The sequence below is a fragment of the Parambassis ranga genome, unplaced genomic scaffold (assembly GCF_900634625.1).
Source record: "Parambassis ranga unplaced genomic scaffold, fParRan2.1 scaffold_22_arrow_ctg1, whole genome shotgun sequence".
In the NCBI taxonomy this organism is placed as follows: Eukaryota; Metazoa; Chordata; class Actinopteri; family Ambassidae; genus Parambassis; species Parambassis ranga.
In genome coordinates this window covers 740,068-762,811 of record NW_021144778.1, presented here as the reverse complement: position 1 = coordinate 762,811, position 22,744 = coordinate 740,068, and the positions used below count along the sequence as shown (strand labels likewise).

General features: G+C 43.6%; 2 non-coding genes across 2 annotated transcripts; both read right to left on the bottom strand.

The window, feature by feature from the left end:
* Positions 1 to 3,971: 3,971 nt before the first annotated feature.
* Positions 3,972 to 4,043, bottom strand: trnap-ugg (transfer RNA proline (anticodon UGG)). Its single transcript has one exon. It is a non-coding gene; the product is annotated as a tRNA-Pro (tRNA).
* Positions 4,044 to 12,114: 8,071 nt separating this feature from the next.
* Positions 12,115 to 12,186, bottom strand: trnad-guc (transfer RNA aspartic acid (anticodon GUC)). The gene has a single exon. It is a non-coding gene; the product is annotated as a tRNA-Asp (tRNA).
* Positions 12,187 to 22,744: the final 10,558 nt, after the last annotated feature.

Sequence of the window (22,744 nt, the reverse complement as noted above, 5' to 3'; positions counted from 1 at the left end):
TCTCCTGTGTTTAACTAGAAGTCCAATGCGCAGTGGGATAGCAGGGTTGTCCAATAACCGGAAGGTTGGTGGTTCGATCCCAACTCCTCCCTAGTCACTGTTGTGTGTTCTTGGGCAAGACACTTCACCCTAGCCTGTGGCGCGCCTTGCTAGTCATTGTATGACACTGCTTGTGCAGCAGCCGTAACGAATTTCCCTCTGGGATTAATACAGTATCTAAAATAAATAAATAAAAAAAATTTACTGCTGTGAGAGCCGACAGAGACACGAACACTTGTGGGAAGAGCAGAGGTGGGGGGCTCAGTGTACTGTGTTGTTGTCAGGACTTGGAACTGTTAGCCTGCGGCCATATTACTTGCCGAGGGAGCTAAGTCATGTGATCGTGCTCTGTGTTTACGCCCCACCGAGCGCGGACGCATCAGCTGCCTGTGAGAAGATACACACAGTAACAGCAAGGCTGCAGACAAAGCACCCCGAGGCGTTTATGGTCCTGGTTCACCTGCAGCCACAGTACACCCCCCTGGTCAAAAGGATGTCTAAAACCACACGTTCAATCAGGAAGTGGTCAGCTGAGGCAGAGGATGGTCTGAGGGACTGCTTTGACACCACTGACTGGGATGTAATGCTAAAAACACATGTTGAGGACATAGGGAGCAGACTCACTGCACTCAAAAAACTGATTCAAGCCCCTCTTAGAGGTGAAACATTATTATTTTGTTTGTCTTATGAAAATGTTATTAATTCCAACAATACCCAAATATGTTTAGCAGATGTAACATAAATATATATTTGCTTTGACTCCCGTGGCCCTCTCAAACCGAATGAGTTCAACTAGCAGAGCAAGAGCATGCGTAGGAGATCAGCCTCTGTCCTACCCGCCATCTGCCTCTGCTTGAAACTACTGTTGGTAAGTTTTCTGTCTTCTATTTAGTAAGTTTATTATCTTTATGTGAAACAATGTGCATGCCTTAAGATAAATGGACCTTGAGTTTAGGAAGAAGTGTCAGTCATTGTTCATGTTGGGGTAGACAGGCTACAAACAGCTAAGATTAGTTAGCATTTGTTGTAGCTAACGTCTATGGTCGCGTCATATAGCTGTCAGAGGTAAGTGGTGAACACGGTTAGTACTTGGAGTTTTCTACACAGGCACGTTGAATTCATCCTTAACACACTGAGAGCACAGCTCGCCGCCAGCTAAAGCAATCCAAAAGTGCTTGGCTTTACTTTTGTAGTGTAGCTGGCAGGCTAACGTTAGCCCAGAGCTAACGCTCTGTGTTAGCCTAAGCAGCACTTGTATGCAGGGGTACAGCCAGTGCTTAAGTGTAGTTAATGTGAAACAATACAGTCGCGATTTATTGAAGTGAAGCAGTCGGCATATTTTCACGATATATTTTATTTTTTATATTGTTTTTGTCTGCTGGTGGGTGCCTGCTCCCCTGCGTGTGTGTCTGTGCTGCTGGGTGTGCATCGGGCTGGAACTGTGCCGTACGTGACAGACAGCAGGGGAGACCTGTAAACGTGCTGAAATGACTTTGTTTAGTAAAAGGAAAAGGTATAAACGTGTTCTATTGTAAGGGGACCACCTGCATGCAGATGTACTTTAATACGTGGATTAGGCTACTACTAAATCCATAGGCGTCGCTACCATTATATCAGAGGGGGACGTGCCCCCCCCCACATTTTAAAACGGCCCGTTTGGACCCCCCCACATTTAGTGAGTAGGAAACTCCACCTAATGCTGTCTCGATTGCTCGTGAAAAACTCTGTTCCACTAAGTTCGTAAGAGAATAACCTCACCACTGAAATCCACTCCATGTTTTCCTGGTTACCACAGCGCTGCAATACCGTTACTATAGTAACGGACCTAACAAAGCCAGTGGCTTTCTTCGAGCGAGCGTAAAACACCGTAAAGAGAACCGTCAGTGCTGGTCGAAGCTGGAGGAGGTAACGTCAGTGTCATCCCACAAAGTCCAGCTCATGCTGAAGCCTGACTGTTTGTCACATGGCCCCAGGTGACGTTAGGTTGATGTTAAAGAAACTTAGAAAAGTTGGGAGGAAGCTGCTGTTTACTTCCAGTTACAGTAGATGGTATTATTTGTCTGATGACATGTTGTTGCCTTTTCTGCTGCCTCCCCACACACAATGGACATGAGGAGATTCTAACAAAGACACGGAGAGTTAGAGTTGTTTTCAGCATTAACCCATGTTGTAATGAGGCCATGTTAGCTCCTGTTAGCCTGCTAGCTTCAGCCTTGCCGAGCCAGTGCACAGCCACCTGCTCCTATTCTTATCAGCAAGAATAAAACACATGTGATGGACCGTCAGGACACAGTGGAGCATTATATGAACAGGGAAACACTGATGTAGCACATGAGGCAGGGCATCATTATAAACACATCCACAAGGTTTGTTGTGAATTCAGCAGTTTTATAAGCAAATAAAAATAAGGACATGCATCTTTTTGTAAGTTAGTATTTTTAGTGTTTCAGTATTATCTGCATTAAGCAGTTTGGTTCATTTTTCTATGGGATTTGCCAGTTTTTTGTCTCTGTAAATGAGAGAAGGCCTCAGATATGGAGGCTGTTAGTGTAGCAGCACCAGTATGTTTGACAAAACTGTTGTTTCACTTGTAATTAGTTTGTCACCGAGTTTTTGTTGAATCTGTCTCTGAAATAGTCATTAAGTGTTTACTTCTGTAGGTAAAATAGTTTAACAACCTGTTAAAATCCACAGGAAATCTCAACTACTTCATATTATTACTATATATACTGATTAGGGTTGGGCGATATTGGCAAAAAAATTAATCACGATTAATTGTGGCATTTAGCCGATAACGATTAATTTGACGATTAATTGATGACAGTTGCACTTACATGTTTTTGACTCTAAATTGGCACAGTGTTCTAGCATGATACCGACAAATCATCAGTCAAGTTAACTACTTCATTCTAACAGGCTAAGCTGGTGATTAGGCACCAACCAGCCATGGAAATATGTATTGATAATATTGAGGCACAAACTGCTTCAAAATAATAATGAAGCAAACATTTAAAGTAACTTTGTCCTTCAAATGTTTTTATCTTAAGGTCACAAAGCATGTCAACATTAAAATTAAACAGACAAATAGACAAACAAAGTTCAGAAAAGTCACATCAGTGATTATTAAAGTTAAAACATGTGTCTGCGCAAATGAACCTGTGACTGGAATATGTCCCACACTAGTGCATGTTTTCACTCAGACTGTAGAACAGCAGCAGAAAAAGCAAACAAATAAACAAACCGGACAATTTCACATTTAAATGTGTGTCTGTGCAAATCAACCTACGTTACGTTCTTCCAGCGCTTCGTTTGGTCGTAAGCAGCACAATGACTAAACGTACCGCGGATTCTCGGCTGAGTGGAAGTCTTTCCAATATCTGCTGGAGGAGACTTCGCTGTTGTAATGTTTCCTATCTTGCTGTGGAGTCCGTAAATAAAGATCGGAGTTTATTCATTTGATACGAGCAAAAATTCAATTAATTATTAATTAATTGGTAATTAATTAATTAATGTAAAATGAAAACTCACATTTCTTTATAGCCATTCAATTCTGTGTGAGAGTAACTACAACTAACAATACTGTTTTGTGCTACTACTGTTTTCAAGGTGAATGATGACTTCTTGCAGATCACCACAAAGCCGCTGCATTGAAGTTCATGGCCCAGCTGAGTTGACATTCCTTATTATTGCCGAGGGGATCACTGGCTTAAAATGTCTACATGCAGCCTCTACTTTCACTCCTGCCTTACAGCCCCTGTACTTCTTCCTCAGCTCTCCCTGGACATTGGTCCTCAGCGCAGTGCAGTTCTAGAATGATTGCTTCTAAGAGTTTGAGCAGACAGCTGTTTACAGGGACTAAGTTGGAATATGAACTTATGTGCTGTAAATGTAAACATGAAGCAGCCATCCTATCTACTGAAGTTCAAAGATGAGGGCTCGTCCGGGATTTGAACCCAGGACCTCTCGCACCCAAAGCGAGAATCATACCCCTAGACCAACGAGCCATGTGTGACAGCTTTTTTTTCATGTTTCAGTCAGTGGAAGAACAACACAAAGCACATGTTCTTCTTAGTTTGACATTGGTAAAGTTATGAACAAAGATGTCTTTTAGGAATATAAAGCCGCTGCATTGAAGTTCATGGCCCAGCTGAACCACTTCTCAAAGAAGCTTCTGTAAGTTTCCCAGAACAAAGGAGGAACTTCAATATTAATGAAAGATTCACATGTTTATGTGATGCTCAGGATCAACATGAGTGTTGTGTGTTTGTGTTTTTTAACCCTATAGGAGGGCAGCTTACACGTTCTGAAGACAGGAGCCCAGCGATGTGGGGGTTTCATCCAACTTAATTTGATATATTGAAATGCAAAGGTTTATGTCCTGGAGGAATGTTATGCACCTTACTGTTTCTATTTCTGCTGCATTTATTGGATGGAAAATTCAATTTAATTGAGTTCAGCTGATACATGACCTCATCAGGTGACTGCTGCTATGACTTAAGATAAGATAAGAGATAAGATAAGATAAAACTTTATTAATCCCGAAGGAAATTCTTGTGCCAGAGGTATCAAGTTACATTAAATGCAGTTAAGTACAGAGTATAAGTGTCACTATAATCCAAAATAAGAGTACAGTACGCAGTATGAGCACAATATATGATACATGGATACAAATATGGAGATGTAAGGTGCTAAGTAAACATAAATATAGACCAGTGGAGGGAATGACAGTGATGCCTGACATGATTATCTAGCGCTTCTCCCTACAGAAAGGGGAGGAGTTATACAGTCTGATGGCCACTGGCAGGAAGGACCTCCTGTGGCGTTCTGTGCTGCTCCTCGGTAGTCTCAGTCTACCGCTGAATGTGCTCCTGTAGGACAGCAGTGTGTCGTGCAGGGGGTGAGACGTGTTGTTACGAATACTGAGGAGTTTCCTCAGTATCCTCCTCTCTGTCACCTCCACCACAGACTCCAGCTCCACTCCCAGCACCGAGCCAGCCTTCCTAATGAGCTTGTTGAGTCTGTTGGTGTCGGCCGTCTTCATCCTGCTGCCCCAGCACACTACAGCGTAGAAGATGACGCTGGAGACCACCGAGTGGTAAAACATCTGCAGCATGGTCTGGCAGACGTTAAAGGACCTGAATCTCCTCAGTAGATACAGGCGACTCTGTCCCTTCCTGTATATTGCCTCTGCGTTTGTGGACCAGTCCAGTTTGTGGTCAATGTGGACACCCAGGTATTTGTAGCTGTCCACAATGTCCACGTTGGTACCCTTGATGCTGACCGGGTTTGGGAGTGTCTGGTGCTTCCTGAAGTCCACCACCAGCTCTCTTGTCTTTGTGACATTCAGTTGCAGGTGGTTCTGTCTGCACCACTCCACAAAGCTGTCCACCACACTCATATACTCCGCCTCCCGACCTCTGCTGGTACAGCCCACAATGGCAGAATCATCCGAGAACTTCTGCAGGTGGCAGGACTGTGAGCAGTGTCTGAAGTCCGATGTATAGAGTGTGAACAGGAATGGAGACAGTACCGTGCCCTGGGGTGCCCCCGTGCTGCTCACTATCGTGTCCGAGACGGTGTTCCTCAGCCTCACAAATTGTGGTCGACCTGTAAGATAGTTAGTGATCCAGGTGACCAGTGGGGTCTCTACCTGCATGTCCAGGAGCTTCATATTCAAAAGGGCAGGCTGCACGGTGTTAAACGCACTGGAAAAATCAAAGAACATGATTCTAACAGTGTTACCTGCCTCCTCCAAGTAGGTGTGTGCTCTGTGCAGCAGGTAGATGATGGCGTCCTCCACTCCAATACGGGGCTGGTAAGCAAACTGCAGGGGGTCCAGCGATGGCTCCACAACAGCACGCAGGTGTTTCAGGACCAGCCTCTCCAGAGACTTCATCACATGTGAAGTCAGAGCAACTGGTCTGTAGTCGCTGTGTGTGCTTGGATGTTTGGTCTTGGGCACAGGAACAAGGCATGTTGTCTTCCACAGGGCAGGGACAGTCATCAGGCTCAGACTCAGGGAGAAGATGTGCTGGAAGACCCCACACAGCTGTGTGGCGCAGTCCCTGAGTACTCTGGGGCTGAGTCCGTCCGGTCCTGCAGCTTTTCCCGGTCGTAGTCGACTGAACTCCCTCCTCACATCTTCTGTGGTGATGGCAACTGTGGACACAGAAGAGCAGAGAGAGAGATCTGATGGGGGAGGGTGGGGGGTTGTTAATGGAAGGTGGGGTAAGGGGGCAGGGTGATGTTATTGATGGGGAGGTGAAACTGGTTAGTATGGTTAGGGGGAGGGGGAGGAGGAGGAGGTACATTGTTGTTATAGACAGGTGTTAATGGTGCATCACAGGGAGGGGGAGGGGGAGGGGGAGGGTGGTCAGGGAGTGGACTATCAAACCTGTTGAAAAACAGGTTCAGCTGGTTGGCCTCCTGCAGATCTCCATCCATCAGCTGGTCGGAGATCCTATTGTGGCCGGTGATGGTTCGCATGCCACTCCAAACCTCCCTCAAGTTGTTCCGGGCAAGTTGGCTCTCCAGCTTCCTCCTGTAGCTCTCCTTGCCCTCTCTGATCTTCTCCCTCACCTCTGCCTGGGCCCTCCTCATCTCCTCTCTGTCTCCACTCAAGAAGGCTGTCTTCTTTCTGTTGAGTGATGCCTTGATGTCCTTTGTCACCCATGGTTTATTGTTTGGAAAGCAGCGTATTGACCTGGTGGGGATTAGAGAATCTGTACAAAAATTAACATATTCTGTGATACAGTCTGTGAGTGTGTCTACATCCTCACCGTGGGTGTCACAGAACACATCCCAGTCAGTCACCTCAAAACATCCCTGCAGGGTCTCCAGGGCTTCCGGTGTCCACCTCCGTACAGTTTTGGTGGTCACCGGCTGCCGCTGTACTGCTGGTATATACTGGGGTTTGAGGTGGACTAGGCTATGGTCTGATCTGCCCAAGGGAGGGAGAGCTATGGAGCTGTATGCCTCTTTAACATTAGCATACAGTAAATCTAGAGTTTTATTTTCTCTTGTTTTACAGTCCACAAACTGCTTGAAAGTGGGCAGAGTTGATTTCAGATTAAGTCCCAGAGGTTACAGCATCATTTATTAGCTGAGTTTCCCCTCAGGGAAGCTGCTGTTTACAAGCTGTTTACAGAGAGAAGCAAGAAAACAACAGTCAGCATCATCTTCCATAAAAACACATGACAATAACATGTGAGACAGAGAGTTTATGATCAGTGCTCCCCCTGCTGGTTAGGACATATGATGACATTTTAAAGGTACCAGTCAAAAGTCACTCAGTGGTTTGTCTTTGTTTTTATGACTTTCTACATTGTAGATTCATCCTGAAGACATCAGAGCTATGAAGGAACACATGTGGAATGATGTAGTGAACAAACAGTGTTAAACCAAGCAGAATATGTTTGATGTTTGACATTCTTCCAAGCAGCCAGCTTTTGCTTTGATGACAGCTTTGCACACTCTTTGCATTCTCTCAATCTGAACTGAACCACCAATGCTGTGCAATGCTGACATCTAGTGGTGAAATCACAGGCTGCAGCCTCCTCATTCCAAAATCAATCCCTCCTCCACATAAAGTCAAAAGTTCTAAATGTGAGTCATTAAATGAGAGGTTCCAGCAGAAACGTCCAAACATCTGAAGAGAAGCTGAGAAGCCTGAGATACAGGGGCTGCAAGCTGAGCTTCAACTGTTCCTGTTTAGACAATAAGAACAGATCATCAATGTCTTTTAATGTGTACAGTGGGTGCAGGAAGTATTCAGACCCCCTTAAATGTTTCACTTTGTTATATTGCAGCCATTTGCTAAAATCATTGAAGTTCATTTTTCCTCATTAATGTCCACACAGCTCCCCATACTGACAGAAACACACAGAGTTGTTGACATGTTTGCAGATGTATTAAAAAGACAAAGTGAAATATGACATGGTCCTAAGTATCAGAGCCTTTGCTGTGACTCATATATTGAACTCAGGTGCGTCCATTTCTTCTGATCGTCCTTCAGATGGTTCTACACCTTCATCTGAGTCCAGCTGTCTTTGATGATACTGATTTGACTTGATGAGGACAGACACACACCTGTCTGTATAAGACCTTACAGCTCACAGTGCAGGTCACATACTGGGTGATGACGTCCTCCTGCAGGTGTTACTGTGGAACAACTGCTCTGGATTGGGATGAGTCTGAATAGAACTTTGTTAGCTTTGTAAAGCTGTGTGGTAGTTAGAGAGGAACTGAAAAGAGTCAACAACAAGGAGTTGGTCTCCAATGGAATACAGTTAAACATCAGGGCTCGTCCAGGATTGGAACCCGGGACCTCTCGCACATGAAGCGAGAATCATACCCCTAGACCAACGAGCCATATGTGAGCCGACAGTGAAGAGAGGAGAGCTTTAAATGTACTGCTACAACCTGATTGGCTGCATGAGCAGCGAGGCAGCGACTGATTGGTGGAGGAGCTGACTAGAGAGCGTGTCAGTGCATCAGTCATGTGACTTATCAGCTCTGCTCTTTCTGCCTTTTCCTCTGAATCTTTTCATCTCATCAGTGTTCCGCCCTCATACGTCCTGCATCAACATGAAGCTGCTGTTTATTCATGCATTTCTAACACACAGCTGACAGGTCCGTCACTCACCTGCAGTAAGGTATTGGATCTGGACTGGAAGCTGAGTGAGGAGAGAAGCATTCTGAAGGCTTCCAGTGACTGACGTGTGGATGTTGAATCTGTCTGAGTCCAGTGTTCAGCTCAGTCCAGCTGCTGCACACAGTGAGGAGCTGTGACTGCATCCAGCTCAGTCCTGCTATGAACTGTGAGTCTGAACTTTGGGGTCGACCCTGCAGGATCCTGCAAAGGCCCAACAGCCTGTTGTACTGATGCACAGGAAGCCTTTCCACAGTTGAAGCAGGCAGTGTGTGTGTCTGAAGCAGCGTATTGTGTGTATGTGTGTGTGTCTGTGTGTTAGTGTGTGTCAGTGTCTATATTGTGGCCCTGTGTTGGCCTCTCAGGGAGTGTTGTGTTGTTGCTGCTGTCTCTGCCCTGTGTGTGCAGGAGGTTGCTGGGTGGAGCTGATCCTGAGCTTATGCAGCTCTCCTGTGCTGACGAGCTGGAGACGGTTTAAGAGTTCCCAGTCTGCCCAGTCTACTAGGAGGGCTGCTCTCTCTCCAGCCTGCTGCAGGCATGGCGGTGTATTTTGTTTGCACATTTCCTTGTTAGTCAATTGTTGGTGTACAACTACTGTTCTTTCTTCAATAAAATGGTCAAACGGTTAAGGTTGTGTTTGTCCTCCCCAATGTGTCACACTTTCTGAGCCGGTGTGACAATAAATGTGTGTGCATGTCTGTAAGAGTGTGTGTATGATTGTGTGTGTGTGTGTGTGTGTGTGTGTGTGTGTGTGTGTGTGTGTGTGTGTGTGTGTGTGTGGTCAGCCTTCATCCTTCCTGTCAGCAGAGCAAAGCTGTATCAGTGTCTCATCCAGGTCTCAGCTCCTCAGGCTTTCTTCAGAAGAGCTGTCACTGTTGGAGTATCTGTTGCACAAGTGCTGCACATATCTGATCTAAGTTCTTTCTGAATCCTCACATCTAAAGTTACAGAGAACTTTTACAAACTCCCTTCTTGTTGGCTGCTACAAGCCGACAGCCTCCACACATCAGAGGCCTGCACACCATGAGCTTCCTGCACTTCCTGCTGTTGATGACAGCTCTCTCTCAGATTGGGAGATTAGACTGATGTGACTGTGACATCATGACGTCACTATTCAGAGCCTGCTGTTTAACATGGTGCTCACAGAGAGACAGAAACAGCAGCAGCACTCTGTGAGCCAGGTCCACTCTACTTGGAGGAAGTAAAACGTCTGAGATACCATAGTTTGAAAGAAATGTCTCTAGACAAGAGGCAGATTTTGATAACCAGGCCTAACCGATGACCGATCCATCCCTGGGTCCAGACACAGATTCAAATCTCCCCCCATAATGAGCAGGTGTGAATTTAAACACGGGATCAATTTAATGATGCGGGAGAAAAACTGTGGGTCATCAAAATGTGGAGCATATATATATATTAGCTAAAATAACGTTGAGATTAAAGAGTTTGCCAGTCACAATAACATAACGGTGGCCCACTGCTGGCGACCTCAAGACTTTCTACTGCAGGTTTGAGAGGGACCACTTCACACCCCTAACCTGTACCACAATGACCCCACTCGGCAGCACCCCTATCAGGGACCACCATCCCATCACAACCACCAACACAATGAACCCTGCAGCATCTCCATCATAATGACCACCAGAACGACTCCACTCAGCAGCAGCAACCCCAACAGCCCCACAGCCATCAGTGCCTCCTCAGTGGTTTCTATGGTAACCAAACAGAATCCCATTTAAAAGGTTACAATTCCACCACTGTTTCTTCGGTGACCAATGAATATACAAAACCATAATTCATTCACTGAAGTGAGAACAGGAAGGCCTTTCTGTGATCTGAATTTTATCTGAATCATGGTGAAATGATGATCCTGGAAACTAAACAAACAGCCAAAATAAAGTGTCCAGAGAAAGTCCAACATAATAATCCAAAATACAGGCTGCTATGTCAAAAACATTCTCACATGATATGTTCAGCAAAACACTGCAAAAAGATCATCAAGAACAAAGAACAGGGGGCCAAAAGGAACAAACTCAGCAGAGGCTGCAGGAGGACTTCTCTGGCCTCCAGAGCTCAGCTCTGGTCCTCTGGTTCCAGCCTTGGTCCTCCACTCACTGTGATCCTTTGTTGTACCAGGTGTAGTTTTGGTGGCTACACATGTGTTCAGAAACTGTTCTGTTGTAGCAGCTGAGCTTTACTCCAATCCACTGTCACCACAAACACTTCCCCCTCTCTGTTCTTCTTCTTCCTCTGCCTCTTCTTCGTCTTCTGTGGTGTTTTCTGGCAGCTGACATCCACACAGTGACATTTCTGCCTCCTCCTGTCTTCAGTCAGACTGTTTCTCTCACAGTCTGTAGAGAGAAGCTGACATTGTTGGCACTGATTAACCTCAACCACACACACCTGTGTGAGCCGCACCATCATTCTAACAGTTCCATTGTTACACTGAGTGACAGCAAAGCAGTGAGCCCCCTGCTGGTGATCAGCTGCATGTACCAGAAGCAGACAGAGATTTCTGATATGATGTTAAAGGTGTCACAGAGGAGGATCCGACTGTCTGACCTCTGATTCTTCTGTCAGCATCAGACACATCACAGTTTGATCAGTTTTCAGATCACACACAGCAGCATCAGTAACACTGAGCAGACATTACACACTCCATCAAACACACACACACACTGCTCACTTATAACAGGGATAATAAGTAAAGTTCTTTACAATAAATTCACATTCACATTTTATTTTCACTTCACACATGGCACAGTATATATGGCAGAGAGTTAAAGGTGGAATATGTAGTCAGAGTTAATACCAAATATTGACACTAGGTGGCAGCACTTCAGCCTCCATCCACTGCTGCACTACCAGCACCACTCTCAGTGCTTTTTGTTTCCATTGACTGTACAACATGATTCAATCCATGTTATTTATATGACAAACTATGTGTAGTGTTTCTATGTGTGTAGCTGACATGTTGCTCAGCTTCCATTGGACACATACACTAGATGGAAGCTGCAGCAGGATTGGCTGATGACTGATCACAGGTGTGAACAATCAGCCGGTGACGAGTGGAGCAGGAGCAGCTGCCCATGCTGCAGAGACACAAACAGCAGCAGCACTCTGTGACCCATGTCCACTCTGTGTGTCCTCCAGACAGTCTGGAAACGAGAGGAGACAGAACATTATCATACATGTTGCATAAGTAAAGTCACATGACATGCACCACTGTAAATAAAGGAAATCACATATTTTTAAGACACTTAGAGCATAGAGCCCAAGAAATAATATAATCTAAAGCTCACAAGACACAAGACGAACAGAACAGAACAGAACAAATACTTTATTTATCCCAAACTGGGAAATGTTTTCTATTGCAGCAGCAATGTACAGGGTCAGTATCATCCTATCTGCTGGTAAAAGTATTTCTCCCCGTCGGGGAATCGAACCCCGGTCTTCCGCGTGACAGGCGGAGATACTATCCACTATACTAACGAGGAATGCTGACAACCACCATCTGTCATAGCAGCAGCCACCTGGTGTGGTCATGTGTCAGCTGGGGTGTGACGGAGTGGCTACGTCAGTAACTGTGGGCAGACTGCAGGTGTGTGTGCACCCAGACACACACAGGTCCCAGCTGAGAGCAGCCGGACCTTCCTGTCCTCCTGTCCATCGCTGTCCAAGGTGAACCGACACCACCAGACCACAGGGCCATTATTTATTTAGCAGGAAAGAAGAAGATGCTCTGCAGCATTCAGGTGTGTTAACACAGTGCAGAGAGAGGAAGACATGAACAATGGTGTCAGAGCAGCAGCTGTTGCTGCATCAACCTGGAAATCAAACTGTTTATATATATGCACAAACTGTACGTTCATAAGTCACATGACATGCACACTGTAAATAAAAAGGAAACCACATATTTTTAAGACTCTTAGAACACAGACAGAAGTATGAATTATATATGGTTACAATCAAAAATAATTGAATGCAAATAAATGATTTTGTGAAATTTAAAACCTAAAAAAAACAAAAATTTAAAAAAAAAAAAACACCAGAATCAGCAAATCACATGTTTGCATTACAGTGGTCCCTCCTATAACCAGTTCACCTCTCACCTTGTTTTTCTCTTACAGCTCATTGAGTTCTGGTCCGGATAGTCCGTAGACCAGTGTCAGTCCATCTCCAGAATGCAGAATGCTGCTGAAAACAGGTTTGATCTTTGGTTTCATTCTGTAATACTGGACTTATTTCCTACGAAGGTTTGAACTCTGACAGTGTTTAAACAGGGAGAACGGAGTTTAAAGTGTGCAGTGAGGGGTTCACAGCCTTAAAGCATCTAGAATAATCAAACATGGAGCTGATTACTTCCAGAGCTCCGCTGTCATGGCTCTGCAGGAGGCCAGCACCTGGTCGGCCTGTTCGAGGACACCAACCTGTGCGCCATCCACGCCAAGAGGCTCACCATCACGCCCAAAGACATCCAGCTGGCCCGCTGCATCCACGGAGAGAGAGCTTGAAGTGTCCGCGGCTCCTCAAACCACAGCGGCTCTTTAAGAGCCACCTCAGTGTCCTCTAAAGAGCGGCTCCTCATCCTCTGCCTCTGCTGCTCATCACTCTGTCTGATGCACAGAATAATCAGTCTCTTCTGAAATAAATATCATCTTTTATCTTTTGTAAGATGCAGTGTAATAATACACATGTTGAACTCTTCAAGATGAATAATGGTCCGTCTCAGGGACATTTATTTATTGGTTGGTTCAAGGATGTAATATCAAACTGACACCGAGGAATATTTAACAGGAAACTATAATAAATGTTTTACAATAAATACATAATATCATTTATAAATAGCTTTAATAAGTATAGGTTTATTATGTGTAAAAGCATGATGACCTATGGAATGATAACACTAAAAAACTCTGCTTCTCCAGGAACGGTACAGGCGGTGACTCCTGCAGTCCGCCATCAGACTCATCTTCACTGTGATCTGCTTGTAAATGTCTAACACAGCAACATTTAAACTTTGCCTTGTTGGTCCTATCATGAGCTACATATTTACAATAAATGTGTTTAGTGTTGGTGGAAGCAACAATACTCCAGATGACCAGAACATGTTTTAAAATGACATTAACAGTGAGAACTGTAGGTAGAAAATAATCATTTGTACACATAAAATATTTTGTAGAAAAATCTCTGAATGTGCTTTTACTCAGTCTGCAAATGCAGCTGTCACCTTAAGAAGAGTTTAACAGCAACTCACTGTACACACCTGAACACAGATCTTGCAGTGTGAGCAGGTTTTGGATGCACTTAACCCTCAGGTCACTGTGGACTTCTTTGTCCAGTGGGTATTTTTGCCTCTTTACCCGGCACCATTGTATCTGTGTTGGTGCATATGGCACAGTTTGTGTAACAGAGACTCTCTCTAGACACATTGTCCAGTGTTATATGGTTTTGCAGTGTTTCCACTTGAAAGGATGACTCTTTGTGACTGAAGGTCAGCTGGACTCCACTCAGTCATCGCTTTATTTCTGCTTTGCTTTATTGAATCTTGTAGTGTCAGAATCAGGTTCAGATCAGATCAGATCAGGTGAAAAACCTCAAAAAAACACACAAACAAATGTTCAGAATTGAAAGATGAAAGTGACAGTGCATATTTTAGCAGCTAGCTTAGCACACTATGCAGGTAAGTGCACTTTAAATGAAGGACTGTATTTGAACAGACAGTTTGTGTAACCAGTTCTAACAGTATAAAAGTGAATTACAGTATAATAATGATGAAATCTGGACCAGAATCAGAAGAAACCAAATTGGACAGGAGCCACTGTGCTGAGCAGCAATAATGAGGCAGACACAAGAGGAACAGTTGAGTAGCCACTCTTATATTATTACAAATGACAAGATCATTTGTCTGGTTTGTACAAAAATATCAAATAACTCAAAGAGTTAGGAAAAGAAAAAGAAATAGTGTGCACACTATAAAAATGACAGATTTCCCGTTGGGGCCCTTAAACCAAAATCACAATGGTCTCAGGTATATGGGTTGTAGAGTTACGGCAGTTCACCTTGTTCCAAGGATGCTTGTTCTGTGATGTAAGTGTGAATGGGTGTGTATACGTGGATATCTACTCGGTGCTGGAATCTCTTCAGGGGACTTGGCTCGCCATCGGTTTCAGCACAGATGTTGGTCCTGGACAACATCCGTCCTCAAAAAAACCCTGACCTACAGACCAGGTCAGAAAATGACATTCAACACCATGAATTCTCAGATGCATCATTCAGGACATCAAATGTCAGAAACATAAGTCTTTCCATGTAACTCTGACATTAATCTTAATCTCTATTCAAATCTCTAATCTAACTTTCAGTTGTACAACATTCAGTACATCTAAGTATATCATTTCTGAGAACTTGGCATTAAAGTGCTCAAACATTCACTACTGTTCATGTGAGCAGTGTTTCAATAACACTTATGGTCTTATGGTCTTTTTATACCTGCTACATCTGCCACTAATGTCCCTGAACATGTTTGGATTCCACAGCTTTAGTTTGAAGCAGTGTTTTACTAATAATTTATGCTTTTACCACATGTTTGAAATCGATCTTATCAAAATAAGATTGATCAGAATAAGTGCCGACGTCACAGGTTGAGGAGAAAAAGGGCAATCGGGCAGTTCAACACAAATTTTAGAATTCAAATGTAAATGTTTCTGATCCATCACCAGAACACTGGGAAACACATTTACTACCCTTTGTGTCATCAGGGACAAAAATGTCCGCTTCTAAAAACTGCTCTAAAAACTGAACAGATTCATATTTTTCTGCATCAATATATGGAACAACTTCAGGACTGCTCAGAACTACCAAACATGACATCATTGGAGGAGTTTAACGCTTTAAATGCCAGGTAGATTGCATGATGCAAATATTTCATGTAAACATGCACAAAACAAGTTATTTTACAAGTTGGGAGGCTCAGGCATTATTTTATATCTGTCATGTCAAAGTTTATCCAAAATATTGAGTTGGAGTTATTAGTGTTTGTATTGCAGCAGTTTTAAATGGTGTTTTCCACTTAGGTCCATTAACTCCTATTATAATACTACATTTTAATATCAGAGCCATAACAACATGGAATCATGCATTTCTTAATGTAAGGGTTTCATTTGTGAGGACATGTCAAAGTTCATGATCATAAATTCAGCTTCACATTCTTCATTTCACTGCTTCTAAGACAAAAACATGTTCTGACCTGAAATCACAGTCAGTGATTCAAATGAAAGTGAAACATCATCAACATTTAAAGCACAAAGTTGAAGCTGCTGTCACTTCCACACACTCTGCTTCTACACACAGCACAGACTCACTGAGGAACCAGAACCCAACCAGAACCCAGCATGTAGAGGCTGAGTGAATGTGGTGCTGAAGGTGTGGAGGTGGATCAGTGTGTCAGAGGAGACTCTGTAGAAGGACAGAGTGCCAGCAGGACAGTCCACATACACTGCTGCTCTGTGAGAGACAGAGGAGGAGGAGATGGATGTTCCTCTGTTATTGTGACAGACAGAGTAACCAAGACCATCAGAGCAGATCAGACTCCAGGACTGATTGTTTCCTCCAAACCTGCAGTCAGCACTGTCTCCTTTCCTTCTGATTCTTCTGTAACTCACTGATATATTAACCCCTCCTCTCCACTCGACCTCCCAGTAACAGCGACCAGTCAGAACATTTCTACACAGCAGCTGAGGCCACCTGTCAAATCTGTCTGGATGATCAGGATATGGCTGCTCCTCCTCCCACACATGTGTCACCTTCCTGTTGTTGTCAGACAGTTTGAGCTTTGTGTGCACTGAGTTTGTGTCGACTTCAAGTTGACAGAAATCTGATGGAGAGAAAAAGACACAGCTGCAGTTTATCATCTGACACATCTGATGGCTTCATTCTGTCTTTACTGACTGATGTGTTGTTCATTCATACAAAGTTTATCATCAGACTTTTTGTCACTAATGTTTGAATGAACAAACACACAACTATCAGCTTTGTGTTCAAACACAAACTGGATATTTGCAGCAATGTGAGTAAAGACAGACGACACATTTAGAACATGAGAAGAACAGCAGCATCAACTGTATCATTGGATAAAGAGCATCATCCAAAAGCTCCTTCATCAGAGTCTGGAGGAGGATCTGGACTGAAAGACCAGACTCAGACCTCCTGATCTATCCTGATATTGTTCCACTGTTACTATTGTAAATACTTATTCCGCTTCTGTATTATTCTCCTTCTTCTGGACACATTTTCAGCAGAACTAGTCCCACAGCTTTAATGTGAGCGACCTGAAACTTTTACAGGACGTCCGGCTGTACCGGGACACCTGTGCTGTGACTTTTCTTTCCGTTCCGACGTACGGTTTTCACGTAAATCGCAAAAAACCAGTGGGCGAACGACATAGACGGTGAATGGGGAGAGAGAGAGAAAAAGGCAAAAGTCACAAAACCAGGAAGCCGAGGGAGCCGTTTCCATGGTAACCTCCACAGGTGCTCTGACTGACTTCTCTGATTACATCATCAAAGATGGCCGCTCCCATTAACAATGCATTGGGTTCATTCAAACCAATGTAACTTCACTGTATTGATCCATACAGAGGCAGACACACACACACACACACACACAACCATACAGGAACATACACAACTACACACACACACACACGCACGCACACACACACACACACACACACAGATTTTCAAAATAAAAGCCTCCAAATCATTACAGACCTTACTAGGCCTGGTAAACTACACACAAGCCACCCAGAAATATGCAGACACACACTATACACACCTGCAAACACAGAGACACACAAACAGGGATTTTCAAAATAAAAGACCCTGCACAATAACAGGATATGGCTGACGTGTAGATTTTCAAAATAAAACACTTAACATGTTTTAACATGCATTAGGGAGTGTCCCCAACCCCCCCCCCCCCCCCCCCCACACACACACACACACACACTTACACAGACACACACTGATTTTCAAAATAAAAGCCTCTAATTCATTACACAGCTAACTAGCGCTAGCCACCCCTACAAATTATACATCAAATCGACCGGCTCGGTCAGGACTACTACCCTCTGAGGTTTGGTAGCGATCAGATAAACGGTGTTTGAAAAAATCCAGAAAAACTGCGATCGACCCTCCCCACAGGCATCAAATCACTGTCAAAACTTTGAAGGCATGGCGTTTGGGCATGCTTTCACACAGAACCTTCATTCAAAATGTAAAATGTACACTCAACAAAAATATAAACGCAACACTTTTGTTTTTGCTCCCATGTTTCATGAGATGGACTTGAAGATCTAAACTTCATTCCAGATACACAATATTACCATTCCTCTCAAACATTGTTCACAAATCTGTCTAAATGTGTGATAGTGAGCACTTCTGCTTTGCTGAGATAATCCATCCCACCTCACAGGTGTGCCACATCAAGATGCTGATCTGACATCATGATTAGTGCACAGGTGTACCTCAAACTGCCCACAATAAAAGGCCACCCTGAAATGTGCAGTTTTGTCTCACAGCAAAATGCCACAGATGCCACAAGCATTGAGGGAGCATGCAATTGGCATGCTGACAGCAGGAATGTCAACCAGATCTGTTGCTCGTGCATTGAATGTTCATTTCTCCACCATAAGCCGTCTCCAAAGGCGTTTCAGAGAATATGGCAGTACATCCAACCGGCCTCACAACCGCAGACCACGAGTAACCACACCAGCCCAGGACCTCCACATCCAGCAGGTTCACCTCCGAGATCGTCTGAAACCAGCCGTCTCAGGGAAGCTCAACTGCATGCTCGTCGTCCTCATCGGGGTCTTAACCTGACTCCAGATCGTCGCCGTAACAGACTTGAGTGGGCAAATGCTCACATTCGATGGCGTCTAGCACGTTGGAGAGGTGTTCTCTTCACGGATGAATCTCGGTTTACATTGTTCAGGGCAGATGGCAGACAGCGTGTGTGGCGTCGTGTGGGTGAGCGCTTTGCTGATGTCAATGTTGTGGATCGAGTGGCCCATGGTGGTGGTGGGGTCATGGTATGGGCAGGCATCTGTTATGGACGAAGAACACAGGTGCATTTTATTGATGGCATTTTGAATGCACAGAGATACCGTGATGAGATCCTGAGGCCCATTGTTGTGCCATACATCCATGAACATCACCTCATGTTTCAGCAAGATAATGCACGGCCCCATGTTGCAAGGATCTGTACACAATTCTTGGAAGCTGAAAATGTCCCAGTTCTTGCATGGCCAGCATACTCACCGGACATGTCACCCATTGAACATGTTTGGGATGTGCTTGACCGGCGTATACGACAGCGTGCACCAGTTCCCACTAATATCCAGCAACTTCGCACAGCCATTGAAGAGGAGTGGACCAACATTCCACAGGCCACAATAGACAATCTGATAAACTCTATGCGAAGAAGATGTGTTGCACTGCATGAGGCAAATGGTGGTCACACCAGATTCTGACTGGTTCTGAGTCCCCAGACTGCCAATAAAGCAGAAACAAAATGCACATTTCAGGGTGGCCTTTTATTGTGGGCAGTTTAAGGTACACCTGTGCACTAATCATGATGTCAGATCAGCATCTTGATGTGGCACACCTGTGAGGTGGGATGGATTATCTCAGCAAAGCAGAAGTGCTCACTATCACACATTTAGACAGATTTGTGAACAATGTTTGAGAGGAATGGTAATATTGTGTATCTGGAATGAAGTTTAGATCTTCAAGTCCATCTCATGAAACATGGGAGCAAAAACAAAAGTGTTGCGTTTATATTTTTGTTGAGTGTACTTCTGTGATTGATAGATATGCACTCAGAAACCTGACAGTGCCAGAAAAGCTGTTTTGTGATAACTGCACGGACACTTATATTAATGATATCTAGAATAAACACCAAGCATTCAAATGGAGCGACGTATCACACATGCCACAAAGATTCAATGTAGAGTTTGTTATTTGAGGTGCTTGCAGTCTGTCCTCAGTTCATTTTGTGCTCTCTGTAATTATTTTGTTCTTTTTAATACAGTGTGATAGTATCACTCAGCTGCCTCTGCACACAATAGGTTCAAATAATACAAGAGGGGGTACATTTAATGGGGACCTGACACAGTAAGATAAACAGTCAATAATGGAGTATATATTTTTTCAATGAATAAATTAAATTCATACAAATTAAAAATCTATTTTGTAATCATATATTCATAGCTCATTTAGATTCAATTCAGAATTCTGACTTTAAATTCTGACAATTTAGACAATTTCTTTCCCCAAAATCCTTAATCTAAACTCAGATTTCTGATTTTTGAGATTTATCCTGCTCCTGCAAAGTCTGAGGGAGAAATCCAATAAATATGCTGTTTAAAGTTCAACAAATGAGGCACATAAATAGGACTCCTGCTCTACTGAATCACCTCCATCTCTACCACTTCTTCAGCCTGTCTCCTCTGACTGGATGCAGAAAAGAGGAGATAACTGATTTGTGGATTCCTGGCGTTGAAGAAAGGATTGATACACGAGGGAATTTGGACAATATTTGGACATTTCCTTCAGAAAATACTTATAACAATAACTCTTATTGTTCAGACTCATTATGTCCAATGTATGTGCAATATTGAATGTCCGTTCAACATGAATCAATCATAAATCAACATCAATACATTTCAGTCCATCTCAAAATAAAATACATTTCCAAAAATGTCTTTTCTTGCTCTTTATACTCAAAATGTATGGACTGTTGTAATATTAAGCTATTCAAAATGTTTTTACAAATTTCTACTAACAGTCTTTAATATAAACTGTCCTTCGATGAGCATAACTCATTCACTGTAATCACCATACTGCAAAGACCCATCAAACCAAGGTTAACAACTCTTTACTTAACTCTGTCTTACTCATATTCAATCCTAAACATTTTATTCACAACTCATTTGGCGAAACAACTCATAACCAAGTGGGAGCAAACTTATACGGAGCTCACTTGCACACACTGCGCGGAGGGATATGTGTGTGCCAAGCTAACAAAGTATCTCAGGCTCAGCCTGCTCGTCACGGAGCACAGCAACTAATTAAACCCATGTTTCTACAGAGCTATTTGGCCAACATAACTCACTCAACTCTTAAACACATTTTCACATCGTGTTATCCTTATTCTGTGTCATTTTACACATCACTAACCTGAAATTCAGGAAAGAAATGATGAGGCATCGCGACAGCGCGTCAGTTCACAGTGCGCTCTCTGCAGTAATGAGGAAAATCCACCTGTAGCACAGAGAAACCCAGCCCTCGACGCTGCCCCCTGCTGTTACAGCCTTACAAAACACACACTTTACGTTTCTCAAGTATATACCTATTCCAAAAACAAACAATACATTACAAAGGTTATTCCCAAAACACAAATGTGACACTTTTGTGGCCGTCACAAATGCCATGGCAGATAAAATCACAGTCATTTACTTTTTCTAGGACTGTGTAAGGGCCAGTGTAACAAGCCTGCAGAACTGACCCTGGATACATGCTTGTACATAAAGTCTGCACTATATGCTTGAAAGGGAGTGGAAGGAAGTAGAACTGATCTGACTCCAGCCGTCTCCATCATTCATAGAACATAACCTGTAGCTGCTTCCTGTCATACTGTAAGCACATACATAACAACAGCACAGGATGAATCTATGCATAGAAACAGAGAATCACACAATATACTATAATCATCCATAATTTAATATAACTGATTATTAGTATTAACCCTTTGACTCCACATACAGACACACAGACTCTTCCTGGTGCTTCTCACCATCAGGACTTTAAAGTTGCCATAACCTCTCAGACTGTTAGACTTCTCTCTCAGAGTGAAGAGTTTCTGGATGGTACCAGGTAAGAAGTTATTATATGCTTTAAACAGGATCTGTGCTGTGCAGAATGTAGCAAGAAGGACCTAATACTGACCCCTGGTGGACAGCACAAGCAATGCTAAGACACCTAGAAGCAAACTGCCATCTGCACATATTGTACTCTATCAGTTAAACCACTTTGACCCAGTTCCAGGCAGATTTCTTTATTGTGCAGCTCATTTGAGATTTCTTCTGCTGCATCAGTTGTTGCCATTGAGGTTGATCTTTTCAGTCTAGATCCATGTTGGCTTTCATTTAATAACTGATGTTCTTCAATAAATGTTTCTAAGCGATCATTAAACAGTGTTTCAAGGACTTTAGAGAAGTGAGGCAGCAGTGAGGCTGGTCTGTAGTGTGTGAAGTTGTTAGGAATAAAACCCAAAATATCAGCTGTTCATCACTCAAGTGCTTTTATTCCTGCAGGAAGGAGCAGGTCCTGTTTTTATCTGATGTCTTGATGTGTGGCTCACCTGAACATCTGATAAGAGACTAAAACTATCAGGAGGACGCTGCCAAACCACCACAGACAGTCAGTCCTGCAACAACAAGTGTTTGTCCTCACAAGTGTGTGAACTGCAGGAGAAGCACGCTCGTGATAAGCACTGCAAAACATGCCCCATGATCTGCATGAGCCTCTGACTTCTTTGACCGGGCCAGTGGTTTGCACTTTTGTCCACTAGGTGGAGCCACATGCTCAGACAGGCTCAGCTCTGCCTCCTTTCCCATCCACACAGCATGCTTTAAAAACATATGTATGTGTATAAATATGTATGAGTAGTAGTTTATAACACAACATGTGTGGGTGTGTGATGACACAGTTTTCAGTCTGGTTAGTAAAAAGTCATTAATAAGTCCAATTAGTCCAAACCCTCATCTCTCCTGTTCTCCAGCCTTCCTCACCACACACACACACAACAAACTGTGGTGACAGGATAATACCAGATATCATGGCACTATTCTTCATAAGAATTCTTTTCTTTTCTATTAGCAGTGATCAGTCTCATCTGAAGCTCCTCCTTCATGGTGTGGTTACAAACCACAGCACTCAGCAGTCTTATCTGAGGGCAGCAGGGGCTGATGGGAGTTTTGAGCAGCTCGTCCTC